The 14,546-nt window shown below is 39.5% G+C and overlaps 1 protein-coding gene across 3 annotated transcripts in view; it reads left to right on the top strand.

Annotated features, from left to right (window-relative positions):
* The window catches only part of LOC141807326 (disks large-associated protein 1-like), a 137,740-nt gene that overhangs the window by 40,915 nt on the left and 82,279 nt on the right, over positions 1–14,546 (top strand). For all 3 annotated transcript variants that reach the window (XM_074693258.1, XM_074693259.1, XM_074693260.1), the window contains exon 2: positions 11,430–11,515. The gene's annotated coding sequence lies outside the window, so the exon portion shown is untranslated. The remainder of the gene's footprint in view (positions 1–11,429; positions 11,516–14,546) is intronic.

Here is a 14,546-nt window from a genome sequence, read left to right on the forward strand (position 1 = left end):
TTGAAAAATTAGCCCAAGATCTTCATTAAACTTGCTAAAATGATGATATCTTCACCTGAGGATCTTCGAACTGGATACATGAAAGAGAGGGGCCTCAAACACCAAGGTCTGCTTATAGCTCTGTTTAAGACAGACCTCCAGAGGGCTGGCCAATCAGAGGAAAGAGGGTATTCAGAAGGGGCTAAAATGAGGGAGTTTCTATAACACTCTTACCCCCACTTTAAAATAAATCCTTGTGTGTTTGGTCTTTGTGTTTTTGTTCATTTTAAGCTTCAATCTCTTGAACCAAAAGTGAGATTTATGTCCACTTGTAACAACCTCACTCCTTTAAGAGCTAGCTCATAGATCAAAACTAACCACATTTTAACGTACCTTTTGTGTCTGACTTACTGTCCAATTCAATCTGCCTTGTGCTAAATTGATGCACTGTGCTATCGCATCAGGCAAACATAGAGGTCTTGCAGCTTCTTCAGATTGCCAGGGCTTAGACAGGGCCAAATCTCAAAGCAGCAGAGCCAGGGTGGAGTGGAGATGGACGAAACGCAGACCTGGTGGAAGCTCACTGTAAATGTTCCCCCTCTGTGTAAAGACAGGACTAAGAAAAACGTGTGTTAATGAATAACCACTTGGAATAATATGAACAAACAGAAGTCAGTGCTAACGTTAGCATGCCTAGATGACACCATTATATTACAGCCAAATTTGTTAGATTTTGTGCCTTTTGGTTGAAAGTAATACTCATGGTATCATACAAATGGCTAGTCTTCCTTTATTGATATATGTTTTAACATTTCTTATAATTTCTTGTCTTTATAACAATGACCGTGACAAGATATGGAAAGTTACTTCAGCTAACAAGAGTGTTATGCTGGGAGCCATTTGTTGACCGTTACCTTGCCTGTTACCCCCACGCACTTCACAAAACGTCTGTATGAAAATAGCCATGCTAAACACCTGAACATAAAGAGCATTGGTCATGGATCTTTTAAAATCCTAAAAATCTGTGCTCTTCTACAGTCCATAATTTGTTCTGAGGTCAAGACTTTTCTTTCCGAATTTTGTTGACCCCTCACACAGTCTGAGCTTTTTGGTCTGCTTGCCTAAACAGTTTTTTTGGAATCACACTCAGGTTTAGCTATTAAGAATATAACTAACTTAACAGAGATCTAAAAACAGCCATTGCCAAATAGCCAACAGTCATGCTCTGGTTACTTTTTTATTATACTATAGTTTCACCAACTGTCTAATAATTGGCCCCCAAAAACCTCCTTATTGTTGGATTAGCATGTGGGTGGCACCCATGGAACTTTTGCCAAGTTATCTTTACCAATCTTTAAAAGCTTAAGTTAAAAATGGGCGTATTGACACAAAATTTGTCACAATAGCCACAAAAATAGAAAACTAATGGAAAAATCATAAACTAAAAATTGGTTTGCTATAACTATGAGTGGCTCCAGCCAATGAAAACAAACCACTAAAGCTACAGTTTTGGTTAGCAGTTTAAATCCATACATACATATACTGGTAACTATTATTGCCATTCACAAGTGCCACTTCATCTCCTGACAATAAAAGTATGGGAAGTTTCAGTTTCAATCCAGCTCTTGAGCTTTCCTTCACGATCTTATTGCTTGTTATCTCAGCCAACTATCTGTCACAGCTGGTTAACAGTGAAAATGGCACCAGAGAGCCCGAGGTTAGAGTGAGAGGAAGCAGAATGCCACAGTCAGCCAGTAGGAGAGCTTCTCCAAGCTGTCATCATCTATCGGATTAAACTGTAAGATAAGAAACCACATGGAGGGGTTCTCATAGTGCCTAATATAATTCTATGGATGCTATATTGGTATTCATCTCACCGGTGGACTCGCTATCATTCTCACAGTCAGACATAATGCACCATATGTCTCCTTTACTCTTCCTCTACATTCACACCACAGGCGGCCTAGCTGAGTGCCAGATTTGTACCTCCTACCTGATTGTTTTGGCTGCTGTTCATATATATTCTTGGATAAAACCCATATCCTGCTCTGACGTGAACCAACTGTGATGCCAAAAATACAACATACTTAACTAAGATGATAACTTATGCTGAATTTAGGCATAAAAGCAACTTCTGGGATGTTTCGAATGTGTGAATGCAGCAGGTAAGAGTTCTGAAGTTTTACAGAGTGCTAAAGGGTGGGGGTTAAAAAACTTAGAATCATGCCACCAGCAACTTTTGAGAGCTTCATGCTCTCAATTTTTGACCCTAAGTATGGGCTAAAATTGAGTGATAAAAAGGACAAGATGGGTAAAAAAAAAGGTTGCCATCATGGGGTCATGGGATGCCATCTTGAATTTTTCTGTTTATTGAAAAGAACCATTTCCTTGCCACAAGTTTTCTGCTCATGGTGGATTCAGATGAGATTGAATCTTATCTGGAATATATTGCGTCGGAGTCAAACAGCCAAAATACACCAGATGTGTCTCTGTTCCAGCTCTGCTCTGGATCAGATAGGTTTCTATTAAAGTCAGTTTATCAATTTACAAAAAGCTGATTGAGCAGGGAAACAAATTAAAAATGCCCAATGACTGTCAAAGTAAAACAAACACTGTCAAAACAAGATCAAATTTAGCTGGACTCTAACAACACATTAACAAAATGAGCAGAGCCAGGCCAAAAGTCAACAGGTTTGAGGTGTTACAGCCCAACATTAATGAAGAGAGGCTCATCGGTGAAGCGGGAAGTGCGGGAACTCCTTAGTGTTGGACTCTGTCTGGTAGTCCTGAAAGGTGCTGGACTGAACACGCAACATAGCAAGGTCAGACCAAAGGCGTATCTGGTGTATTCCAGGCATGGGAATGCATTCTAAACCTCTTCTTTGTGAAAGTGTCTAAAGATAAGACTTTTCATGAACCAGCACTGACCTTTGACCAAATACATAAGTTATAGTTTCCTGTCGTCTCCACTCTGTCAAAGCATCAGATCTGATAGATTTAACTTCAAGTCAATGTGTTAACTCACATTGCAATAAAGCATCAATGTGCACAGAGCAGATAAAGCAGAACAAGAAGTCTTCACTAAAAACAATAAAACATCCAATTGACTTTCAAAAAACACAATGCATCAACACCAGATTGAAAAAACTTTTCAAGTGTTTTTGTCTTATTTTCATCAGAAAATGTCTTTTTAGACTTAATATGAGCCACATTCACCTGACCAGTCCAGAGAAATAATTTCAAGTTGTTTAAAGACAAAAATGAGGTCTTAACTGCTTGTTACAAGTGAAAAAAAATCTGCCAGTGGGGTAAGAGAAATGTGCTTGTATTAGGACATTATTCTAATCTTGACAAGCACATTTGTCGTACCCCACTGGCAGATTTTTTTTCTGCTTGTTACAGGTAATTTAGACCTCATTTTTGTCTTTTGACAACTTGAAATAAGATATTTTCTGGACTGGTCAGGTAAAAGGGGCTGGGAGCAAGTCTAAAAAGACATTTATACTAAAACAAGAGAAAAACACTGGATAAGATTTCATTTTTTTCAGTGTCAAAGGAACATGGAGATGCTCATCATTGGGGTGGGCAACTTTGAAAAATCTGGTGGCAGGCTGTCCAGAATCTTTCCAGATATTTTCAACAGTGAATATGTGAAAAGAGATTTAAAGGGTCACGTCTTGTTTTGTCTCTGGTTCTGTTTCTCCTGCTCTCCGCTAAGGTTAACCAAAATTAAACTAGTTCATGCCACTTTTTTGTCCATTTACTTAAAAAAAAAGCTATCAAACATGCCACACGTCACTGTATCTGAGTTCTGTGAAACCCTCATGAAGAGGCCAGATTACAGCAGTGTTACGTTTTTTAAGAGTTATTTTTGCCATTTCATTTTGTATGTGGGTTTTTTTTATGACAAAGGATCCAATCAGAGTTAAAACATCCAGATAAACCAATTCCACTGATCGAGTATGATTATGAACTCAAACCTGCATCTGTGCCTCTCCACATACACACGCACATACACCTGCACTTTAATAAATGAGTAGCTGTCATCAGTGTGTGTTCCTCACGTGACAGCGCTGTGAATTCATTAAGTGTGCCCTTTGGAAGTCTAAGCAGCCAGGTGGGGCGCCGTCAACCCCCCTCCTGCCTCTGAATCACACCCCGCATTACAATTGCAAATACTGTACACATCTCTGTGCCCTTGTATAAAACTTTAAACACACACACACACTTGCAGGTAAGCACACAGAAAGAGAGAGCAGGAGGGAGAAGTCATGTAGTTTTCAGAGCAGCCTGGAAAGTTTAAGCTACCTCTCTGTGACTGGACGGTCGTGTTAAATCATATTTACACATCTCACCCTCAGGCCTGGTTGGAGTTTTACACACTCTGTCTGCTGTAAATGCTTTTAGAGAAGCTGTCTGCCACTTTCATCCCCTCAAACAGCCTTCTTTGTGCGGCAGGGAAAAAACAGAAAACTGAGATTTCAGCGTCAGACGAGTATCGTGGTTTGTGTAATCACATTCAATTTATTCAAAAGCTGGAATTATTTTAATCGCACTGAGATTTGGGTGTGTTTTCAACCAGATTAGTGTTTGTTTTTCTGCGGACAGACAAGGCCCTCTACAAATTTTTATATGGATACTTTTATCCATCATGTTTTACACTCCTTAGGTTTTCTGGAGAAACTGTGTGTGTTTGTATGTGTGTGTGTGTCGGTGACTGCTTGTGAAGAGACGGGATAAAAAGAAAATCATGTCAGAAACGGACAGCAGCTTTGGATTTGGTTGAGCAATGTCAGTCCAAAGTGACTTGAGACGTTCTCACTGAGTCATCGCTAGTTTATTTGTAAGCCTGTGTGAATGTGTGTGTGTGTGTGTGTGAGTGTGTGTGTGGAAAAGGAGGGGGGAGCGGAAGGGTTAGAGGCCGTTGTGGACTGGCTGAGCTAAATCTAAATCCTCCTCTTTTCCGTCAATAAATCTCTGCTTTTTCACAGCCGCTCTAATCCTCTCTGTGACGCGGCTCACCTCTGTTTTTCAGCAGAGTCCGAATGCCTCAAACAATCAGAGAAAAGACACTAGCTCACCGTTTGTTTTTGTGTGTGTGTGTTTTTGTGGATGCATTTGCATTCTGTGACTTTCAATCTCTACTGATGTTGATCTTGAAGCAGATAAAAGAGTGTGTGTACGTGCGTGTGTTTCTGAGTTTAGTTCTCAAGCCACAAATTCCATCTTTGTCTCAAAAAACACCAGATTCAGAGCGGGCTGCTGTGAAGTTCTGATGCCGCTGTGAAAACGTAATAAAGCACAGAGATAATCACTGCTTAACTTTGAATAATGGCTCCCTATAATGGAACTGTGCTACCCCAGTGTACAGATTATGCATGTTGCTGGCCGGGCATCCAGCCCAGTGCTGCTGCTGCTGCTGCTTCTGCTGACTCAGTGCATCGCTGGGGCTTCGGGGGTTAATGCAGCAGGAGGCCACAGGCTGATCCACAGCCCATCCTCTTCTGCCAAAACTTCAAAGGACGCCCTGACAGTCTAAATCGCCCATCTCCTCCAGTCCAAGCTGTGCTGAACACCCCCCCTCCTCAGTGGTCGGGTCAAGCTCAGCCTCATCTTTTATGTATCGCTTACCCCATTGATTGCACTCCAAGAGATTCATGAATACACAGGGTCCCCATTTTCGTATCACACTCCAGCATATGGACGAGTTTTCCTTACACTCTCATTTTCCTCTCGTCGCTGCTGTTTCTGTTCTCTTGTCACTTTTTTTAATCTGTCTCTTACACCCATCTCTCCCTGCGCAGCACGCTCCCAACTCCCACTTATTTAGCATGGAAGGTCACAGTCATTTCCCCCTCTGACAGACCTCTTTTTCTAACCCTTTTTGGTATTTCTTGTTCACTCATGAATTATTCAGATAGCAAAGGGGGGATTCAGTGAATTTGAGAGCTGCAGTTGACTTGCAGGAGACTTTCTGGGGACAATGGACACCTCAGATAACTTGTTCAAGCCAAATATGGACTCTTTTTAAAGAAGTTGTTCCAGTGAATAACTGAGGAAGACTTAGTGGTTAGCATTGTTTTTGAGCAGGTGTGTGCCCAGACTTTTTGACTGGAGTGGCCCATCTCAATTATGCAGGGGTGACTTTTTTTTCTCTATTTCTATATCCACTAAATATATTTTGACATCCAGGCAATATGTTGTGGCTGGCAAAATTATTGAGTTCATTTCATTATTGTACGATTAATTGATTTATTATTTTTTCAGACCGCTCGTATACCAGCATGAGGCCCATCTCCTACATGTCATTCTCCCACTCTATTCCATTTTCTAGTCCCTTCCTCTTTCCAATCCTGTCAGTGTTACAGGTGTAAATCCCCAAAATTAGGGATAGGCGAGTACTGGTATAGGTATCGGATATCGGGACGATACCAGCCTTATTTAAAGGTATCGGTATTCGCAAAGGCTGCCCATACCAGCAGCCGATACTCAAGGCAAAAAAAAAATCATAAGTCAAGTAGTCCTCCTCTCCAGGAGTTGGTGCCACAGTGCTGTGGTTTGACTCTATAGCAAATGTGTTTCAGCTCCTATTCACTACATGAATAAACCAAGGAGGGTTAACAGTTAAACTGTTTTATTTTGCACTTCAGTTTATATAGAGAAATTCTGAAATGACTAAAACTCTGACAGTTGTTAGTTTTATTTTGCACTTTTGTTAACTTATTGGAAAAGAAATCACAAACTGAGAAAGAGTTGTTTATGTTTTATTTAGACTTAATGTGCTGTCTTTTTTCCAAAATGATCTGTCACTGTAAATTGAAGTTTTCTGTATCAAAATACAGTGGTATCGGAACTCGGTATCAATGAGTACTCAAGAATAATTACTCGTACTTGTATAGGGCTGAAAAAAAGTGGTATCGAATATTCCTACCAAAAATATAACTTCAAAATGAACAACTTGAACAAAACAGTGAAAATATGACTTTTACTCAAGTTCTGCCTCTGTCAAGGCAAAAACTGGCACCTGGTACCTGAGCAGCACATCTTTTGATTAGGATTTTTCTCATGAAACACATATCCTGCTTTCTTATGGAGGGATGTTTCAGCTTTTTGAAGTAGATTTTATGAGGTACTTAAACTGACCAGCATCCACTGTGGCTTATATTTACTAATGACACGTAACTCATTCAACCTAAGTTCAGAAAAAAACAGAAATATCCCTTTAGCTTTCAATCATACCACTCCTTGTAAATCAGTCGAGGTTGAGGTAAGTTTCATAACAATCTTAAAACTCCCTATGGGTGCTTTAAGGAGCCAATTTAAAGATAAAAAGAAGGATTGACGTAGATGTTGCTTGTACATGTTGCTCATCCTGTGCTGCCTCCTCTTCCTGACAGCAGTGACATTGTAGCTCTGAAGGACTGTGTTAGCATGCCAGAAGTGTGTCTCATTTATTCATTTATTCTCATCCCTCGCTTGTTTACTCACTCCTGAATACATATGTTGATCCATTTTTTAACATGTCATCCTCTCTCCCCCTCCCCCTAATCTCTGCCTCTCTCTTCCTGTACCTGTGTTTAAGAGATGTGTGTGTTATGCACCCCAGCAGAGTGTGAAATTGAAATTCTCCCCTGCAGAGGTGACGTGAGTGACGAATGGGAGGAGATGTGAAATCCCGTCTCTTATTGAAGCTGTTTTCATTCTTCACTCGTTACTCTGAAGTGGTTCATTCAGAGACGTTAATATCACTCTTGATAACACAAGCATTGCCACACCACCGCATGTTTACGAAGCTATCAGCACTCATCACTATCAGGCTTGCTGCTGGCTGTTTGCTGTAAGATTAGAATTTGTTCTGTAAATATTCCTCAGACTGCGACTGACCTTCAGGTTATGTTCCATTTGCAGTCTAAGTGGTTTTCAGATGTTGGGACTTAAGTTTTGACCTTCGAGATACCAAAACTGGCTGAAGGAAGTTTTCTATTATTCTCCTAAACAGTAGGCCCTGTTGAGCTTCTTTTTACATGCATATATTCTTTCACATTTTGAAGTGAGCTGCAAATAGAAGCTCTTAATGCTGAGAACTCATTAAAGCCCCAGAGTTTGGATAGAATGCTAAAAAATTCAATAACTCAGCAGCGAGCTAGAAACCTGAACTTGTTAAAGATTCCTACAAATTAAAAGTCTGGCCTCAGCTGTCATGGCAGCTTTTTTTTAAGCTCTCACTCAACTTTTTTAATGTCACAAGGTAAAGCAAACCAGGTTTGGGTGACTTTCTTATTATGCAAACCTGAGTGTTCAATTATTTCCTGTTCATGCACTAACATGCCCCTGAAGAGCGGTAAACCATCTTGAATCCCTATTATCTTTGCAGCACTTCTACCGCTTTACCAGAAAACTGATGGCAACACAGGTGCTCTTCAGTCCTGTCTTTTTGCACTGATTGGCTTCACTGTTTTTAAGACAAGACCCCTTCACTTAGCATCTGGGTCTTGTCCATCCTAAGGGGATTTTATTTTGCATAACTCTTTCACTTTATTTTATCCGCTTTGTTACCCAGCTGATAGTGGCAGTTCCAAACAAGCTGACACTACATATTAATTTTTGGCTGGAAATCTACAGAAAATTAATGGCGACTATTTGCAATACTTCAATCATAGTAATTTCACAGTAGTTTATGATACATTTTTCACAGCTATTTACAGTAAAACTACAGCTACCAGCTGAATAGCCTTTAAATCGCAAATATACTTTTTACCTTTTCAGACTGTTTAAAATCATAATGCAGTGCTTTTAATGTAGTTTGCTAGGAGAGTCTTAATATGGTACTGAACTGTGAAATAATACAGTAAAATGTTGTGAAATTCTGGTATTAATGTTAAATTAATAGGTTCACAGCAATTTACTGTGCCGGTATTCATTTTGCAGCAACATTGGGAATCATAACTTTAAACTCTAAACATAACAGTTGAAACCTGTGACGGGATGATACAGTAATTTATTGTAAAATATTCAAATAAATTATTGTTAAGTGTCTGTAATATTCATAGTGTATGAAGTCCACTTCCTTCATGACAATGGCATTTTTTATCTGCTAATATCCTGGTTTACTGTAATGCACTGGTTGATGTATCTTTCATTGAGTTTATCTGTTGGTGAATCGTCAGCCATTAACCCTTTATGACCTACTGTGCCAAGTCTGCCAGATCAAATCTTTACAATTTTACACGTTGTAGTGCCGTTTTGTTGCATTAAACTTAAGCTGTACATCAATACAACTCTTATATCCCAAAGTCTAATAAAAATGTGTAGACCAATGTCCAGACTAAATAAATTACTAAAAAGTGAACAAAAGGAAAAAAAAAAAAAAGAAATTTTACACCTGTTTTTCTTAATACAGAAATGTCATAGCTGTTTACCTTAAGAAAGTAAATGTAAAAAATGTAATGTAATACGAAGCGATGTGAACTACAGTCTGGTTTGTAATGTTTTTATTTACACTAAAGGAAACAGCGCTCTGGGACATGCCAATCAAAACTTGATATGCGAAGCGCAGCACAGGGGTCACACCAGGCTCTTTAGGGTTAACCAGGAACCTCAAGTTTTTTCTCTCCAGATACATTGCAATTAGAAAAAAAACAAAATGTCAAAAAAAAAAAAAAAGTTTTAGTGAGGTCCACTCTCATAAAAAGTTATTAACTATTTATTTGCAGTCTGTTAAATTTGGCATTGTTGCTCTGTTCTGGGAGCTTCCTGCCCTTCCACATGCCAAAGTGGAACGATAACATCTGTGGTGAAGGGAGCACACCTTACCTTTCCTTTACATTTTGACAGTTGAGGCAGGGAGAGCAGCAGCAAAGACCCCAGGGTTACAAAACAGAGCGCACTTCAGAAAAAATACATATGACACTGATAAGATTAGCCTTGGCAAAGAAAAAGGCGCTCCAAAGAAGAACTCCACTGTTTGGCAATTTGATGTGTAGATGTAACCGTCTGAGCTGTCTGCTGTTAAGCAACTGATCTCTGGGTGGAAATAACACTGTGCTTAATTTTTGCCTCATGTCAACAAGAGAAGGTGGAATCTTAAACTACACAAATGTGCTGGACTAAATTTGAAATACTGTGTTTAATCCAGGTGCTCCTAGTATCAGTCTTGCCATCTGAAATTGATTGCAGTTGTTCAATCAGAATCAGGTATTTGACACAGGTTGGTGAAAAAAAACTTTTTGTTTCTGAATGAACCTCACAAAACCTTGAAAACTTGTATTGAGGTTTCAGTAAGACTACAAACAACCAACTAACAACTTTCTAACAAACATGTCAGAAAAAAACAGAGTTTGTGTTTTGTTTTAACTCTGCACTAACTTTGCAGGGACTTTTGTTTTTCTAGTCTCTGCATCCTTGTCATGCAGAAAGGACCTGAAGCCCCCCCTGGGACATCAGTGCCCCCCCACTGACCTGTTGGATTGTGTGTGTGCCTGTGCGTGTAAGCGTGTGTGTAACCTGTCCAAACCCCGTCCCACCTGGCGAGCGTTGGACAGACCACCATCTGTTCCGTGCCCTCACGTTGAACTACCTGCCACCTCCTCTTCATCACCTTCACGACACACAAGGAGGAGGATTCTTTCTAGAAAACTCCTTCAGGGGGGTTTCAGTGTGCTAAGCCTCCAATGCACATTAGTGAATCTGCTTTGATTTTGTTATTAAATGGGATAATTATATAAGACGTGTCACCGAGCTGGATGTGTCTTACATAAGCCTTTTTCATGTGTGAGAAAAATCCTTAAAAACATGACGGGCTACTGCTTTAAGGAACAGGAGCAGGGTGTTGATGATCTGCTCTATTGTAAAGCAGAGTGAGTCACTGGCCTAAGACAAAGTCTGGTTTCACCACCTTCAGAACACCTCAAGGACTAACACGCCAGGTTTTAAAGGAGCTCAAATAGGCTTAAAATGCATTTTCTCTTCTTATCTTCTTTTTTTTTTTTTTTCGCTGGGATCGCATTCAGAACATGTCCCCTCTAGCTTTTTTTTTTGCCTTCTCCCTGGGATGTTGCTTCCAAAAAGACAGGGTTTAGCATCAAAAACCAACATGCTAGCTCTGTGAATTCACAGCCAAACAAAACCAGGCTTAGCTGATTACACAGACATTTTAATGTCTTTTAATCCTGCCTTTCTGGTCAACCAAGATCAAAGTTTTCCTATTCTTCTCGTGGGGTTTACTTTGTGAAATTCCTCTTTTAAAATAGAATTCAGCAATCCACCATCCCCCTAGTACTTCAGCTGTAATTGTGACACAGAAGTGAGTGTGGAAAAAGGGCAGGGAGCGACAGCCCAGCGTGAGCACATGGCACATGGACCTGCACATTAGCCACCAGGGCGCCACAGGAGTGTTGTGATATGTTGTGATGCATTCTGAACCGTGGACTCTGTTTTTTATTCACTTCTAGGTGGAGAAATGTGCAGCCACGGAGGACGAGGAGTTAGGAATTAAGCACAGAAGAGAAAAGATGCCAAAGATGAGACAATAAAGAAGGTGAGTTGCTTTTTCTCTCATCCTCTGGGTTATTTTAGGATGCTTTGAGCGCTACACGTGGAAAAACAAACCTTGATATATACGGTGTTAACTGCAGTGAGACCGGCTCTGAATGCTGCCAATTATCACACCTGCACACTCACAATTCACCTCTGACCTTTTGAATGCAGCTCTCAGTGTGCGGCTGTAACCTTTTAGTGCGTCGTTAGAGAAGAAACATCCGTCAAGGCTGACAGCACACCATCAGTGGCTGCAGAAGAAGACTGACAAAGACACAAACACTGAGCAGAGTGACAGAATCAGTAGTAGCGTGAAAAAGGGGGATGGCAGAAAAATGTGATGATGAAACAGAGATTTTTTTTTAAAGAGACTGTTTGGATGAAATGTACCATCTTGGTGGTGTATTGATGCAGTGATGGGAGAACAGATGGCGGTGCTCAGACAAACTGTCTAAAAAGTGTGTTAGAGTGAGTAAAAGTGCTGAACATGTTTACTGGGAAGCAAAAGTCAAAGCAACCCTGCGACGCTGTGGCTGCAAACAGAAGGGATGGTGGAAGATTTTTGTAACACAACAAAAATAACATTACTTACATTTCACTCTGAGTCAGAGATCTGACAAATATTTATAATGTAGCCATAAAAATAAGATTACTGAAAGACTTTTCTTATGCCATGGACGAGAAAATATTCTGACAATTTCAATTCCAACTTTTCTTGTTATTCAGAGAACAAGAATAGCTGAGACCAACTCAAAAAACAAGCATGTGTTTCATTTGTTAAGTTTAATTTATTCTAAATATGTCTGCAAAAAAACACAGTTATTTTTGGTTCTTTAAACTCGCTGTAGTGCTTGTTTATCTGGTTTATCTGTCTAGTGTAGGTCTCAGTTTCACTGTAAAACTACGCACAGAGGCTTTATGTCTTACTTCACTGAAAAGGTCGGATTTTCATGTGGATCAACAATTATTTTTGTTAACTAAACAAAAGAAATCATAATTGAAACTCATTAAAAGCAAATTTTGTCAAGTAAGCTCTCAAGAAGAGAACAAGAAGAGAATGCTTGACACTGATTAGCTATCACAACAAACAGGATTAAACAGAAGAGTCGCCCAATTTAAAAGTTTTAATTAAAGGGACAGTTCAGTTTTTTTAAAGTGGGGTTGTATGAGCTCTATGTGACCACTAAAGACATTAGATACAGTAGAAAGGTGTCTCCTCTCCCTCAGTAAGACACAGACTGTAATCGATGGTGACGAGGAAATAGGCGCTAACAGGGAGAGACCGTACCAAATTCAAAGGCTATTTTCTCTGCCTACAAGAACTAAAATCAAAAAGTAATACCACAGTTTAAGAGTATGCTACATAAAACATTTTTTAAGTGCATTAAGTCTTCGGAAATATAAACATTTATCTGGACCTAACTAACTCATGTGTCCTTACGCGCAGCGCCAGTGCGCTACGTCACCCCTCCTCCTTTCAGCTGTAGGGAATGTAAACAAGCTATGCTTCAGGCGCCAGTTGTAGCCTCGTGTAAGTTTGATCAAGTATCGTAATTCTTTTGTTTGTACTCTCAACTACTCAAAATGAGTGACTATGACAGCGACAATGAAGTTACATTCACTTTGGAACCAAAAGGATACCTGTATGAACTGGAGTAGCTACACAGAGCTGCTACAGATGGAGACTGAAAGGAATACAGAGGAAACATCCACGGACACTGGACATCAAGATAGAGTCGGAAATACTCAGTGGTGTAAATGTCTGAGCTGTGACTCAATGCCCACGGATGCTGAGTGTTACTGCTGTCACGAGTGGAACTTGGTTACAGACGCTCTTCAGGATTTGTCTGAGGACACTGCTGGCTCTAAAGCCGTCTGTGTAACTCATCACACAGATTTCCCTGCTCTTCTAAATTCTTGAGTGTCCTGTAACAGCAACAACAACAACAACAGTCGTGGCAGCAGTAACACTCAGCATCTTGATGTCCAGTGTCATCAATCTAAAGCATCATCTCAAATATTATTTTGTAGAAATTTTACAATTTGTCATTCTTTTCACTGCCACTGTCTGGTTGTAATTTGATATACTACAACCAGACAGTGGCAGTAGTAAGTCGAACAGCTGTTTGCTGGGTTGCTAACCTGGGTGATCTGGGCGGTAGAGTCAACCAATTGCTGAATAGATTCCAGTGAGTTTTAAATAGTATCTTTGCTTAAAATGACCACCCCTTGGTATGATAAACTGTAACGTAGCATTTGAAAAAAAGACACAATTGAAAACACATCATTTTGAAAATCAAATAGCCTGTTAAGTCAGCTTTCTTAATCCACTTGGCCAAAGAGGCTCAAAGATTTCTGGTTTCTCCTTTTATTAGTGAGTAAAAATTAGTTCTTATTTTTATTTCTTTTTAACTTTTTGTTTTCAGTTACAGTTTAGTTTCAATACGTTTTTAAAGCTGGTGTTCTAGTTATGTTTAGTTTTTTTGTTTGAAAATACTTAGTTTTAGTACCGTGTTTATTAGTTTCATATTAGTTTTAGTCTCTTTTGTCACATGGGTGAAATTCAAAAGTCAGAAAAAGCACTGTGTAATAAAAACGCAATAAACATATCATTTTTAAAAACTCATTGCCATTTCTTCACTTTCACTGCCATTAGCGCTCCTCTAGTGGACACATGGTTGCTTGTGTGTATGTGCCAAGTGATGCGTAACAGGCAAAAAACAAAGACATTTCATATCCACTCAAAATACTGAGTTTATGCATGAGATAGATTGGCAAAGACTGAAGACATAAAGTTAATTTTAGTTTGTTTTGTAAACTCCCAACACAGTTTAATTGATCATTGTTTTGTTAGGTTTTGATTTTTTTTTCAGTTTAGAAAAATGTTTTTTCACTGCTTGTTTTTGTTTTTCCATTGGTTTTCAATAACCATAATAACTTTGGTACAGACAAGCTCTGAAGCTATTTGTCTGCCAAGCTTTTTCTGGAACTGGTGCAGAAGCATCCCCCAAATGTCTCCCAACTGTTAAACT

This window comes from Halichoeres trimaculatus, unplaced genomic scaffold, assembly GCF_033239565.1.
Source record: "Halichoeres trimaculatus isolate MK-OKI-2021-1 unplaced genomic scaffold, fHalTri1.1 fHalTri1_scaffold_18, whole genome shotgun sequence".
NCBI lineage: Eukaryota > Metazoa > Chordata > Actinopteri > Labriformes > Labridae > Halichoeres > Halichoeres trimaculatus.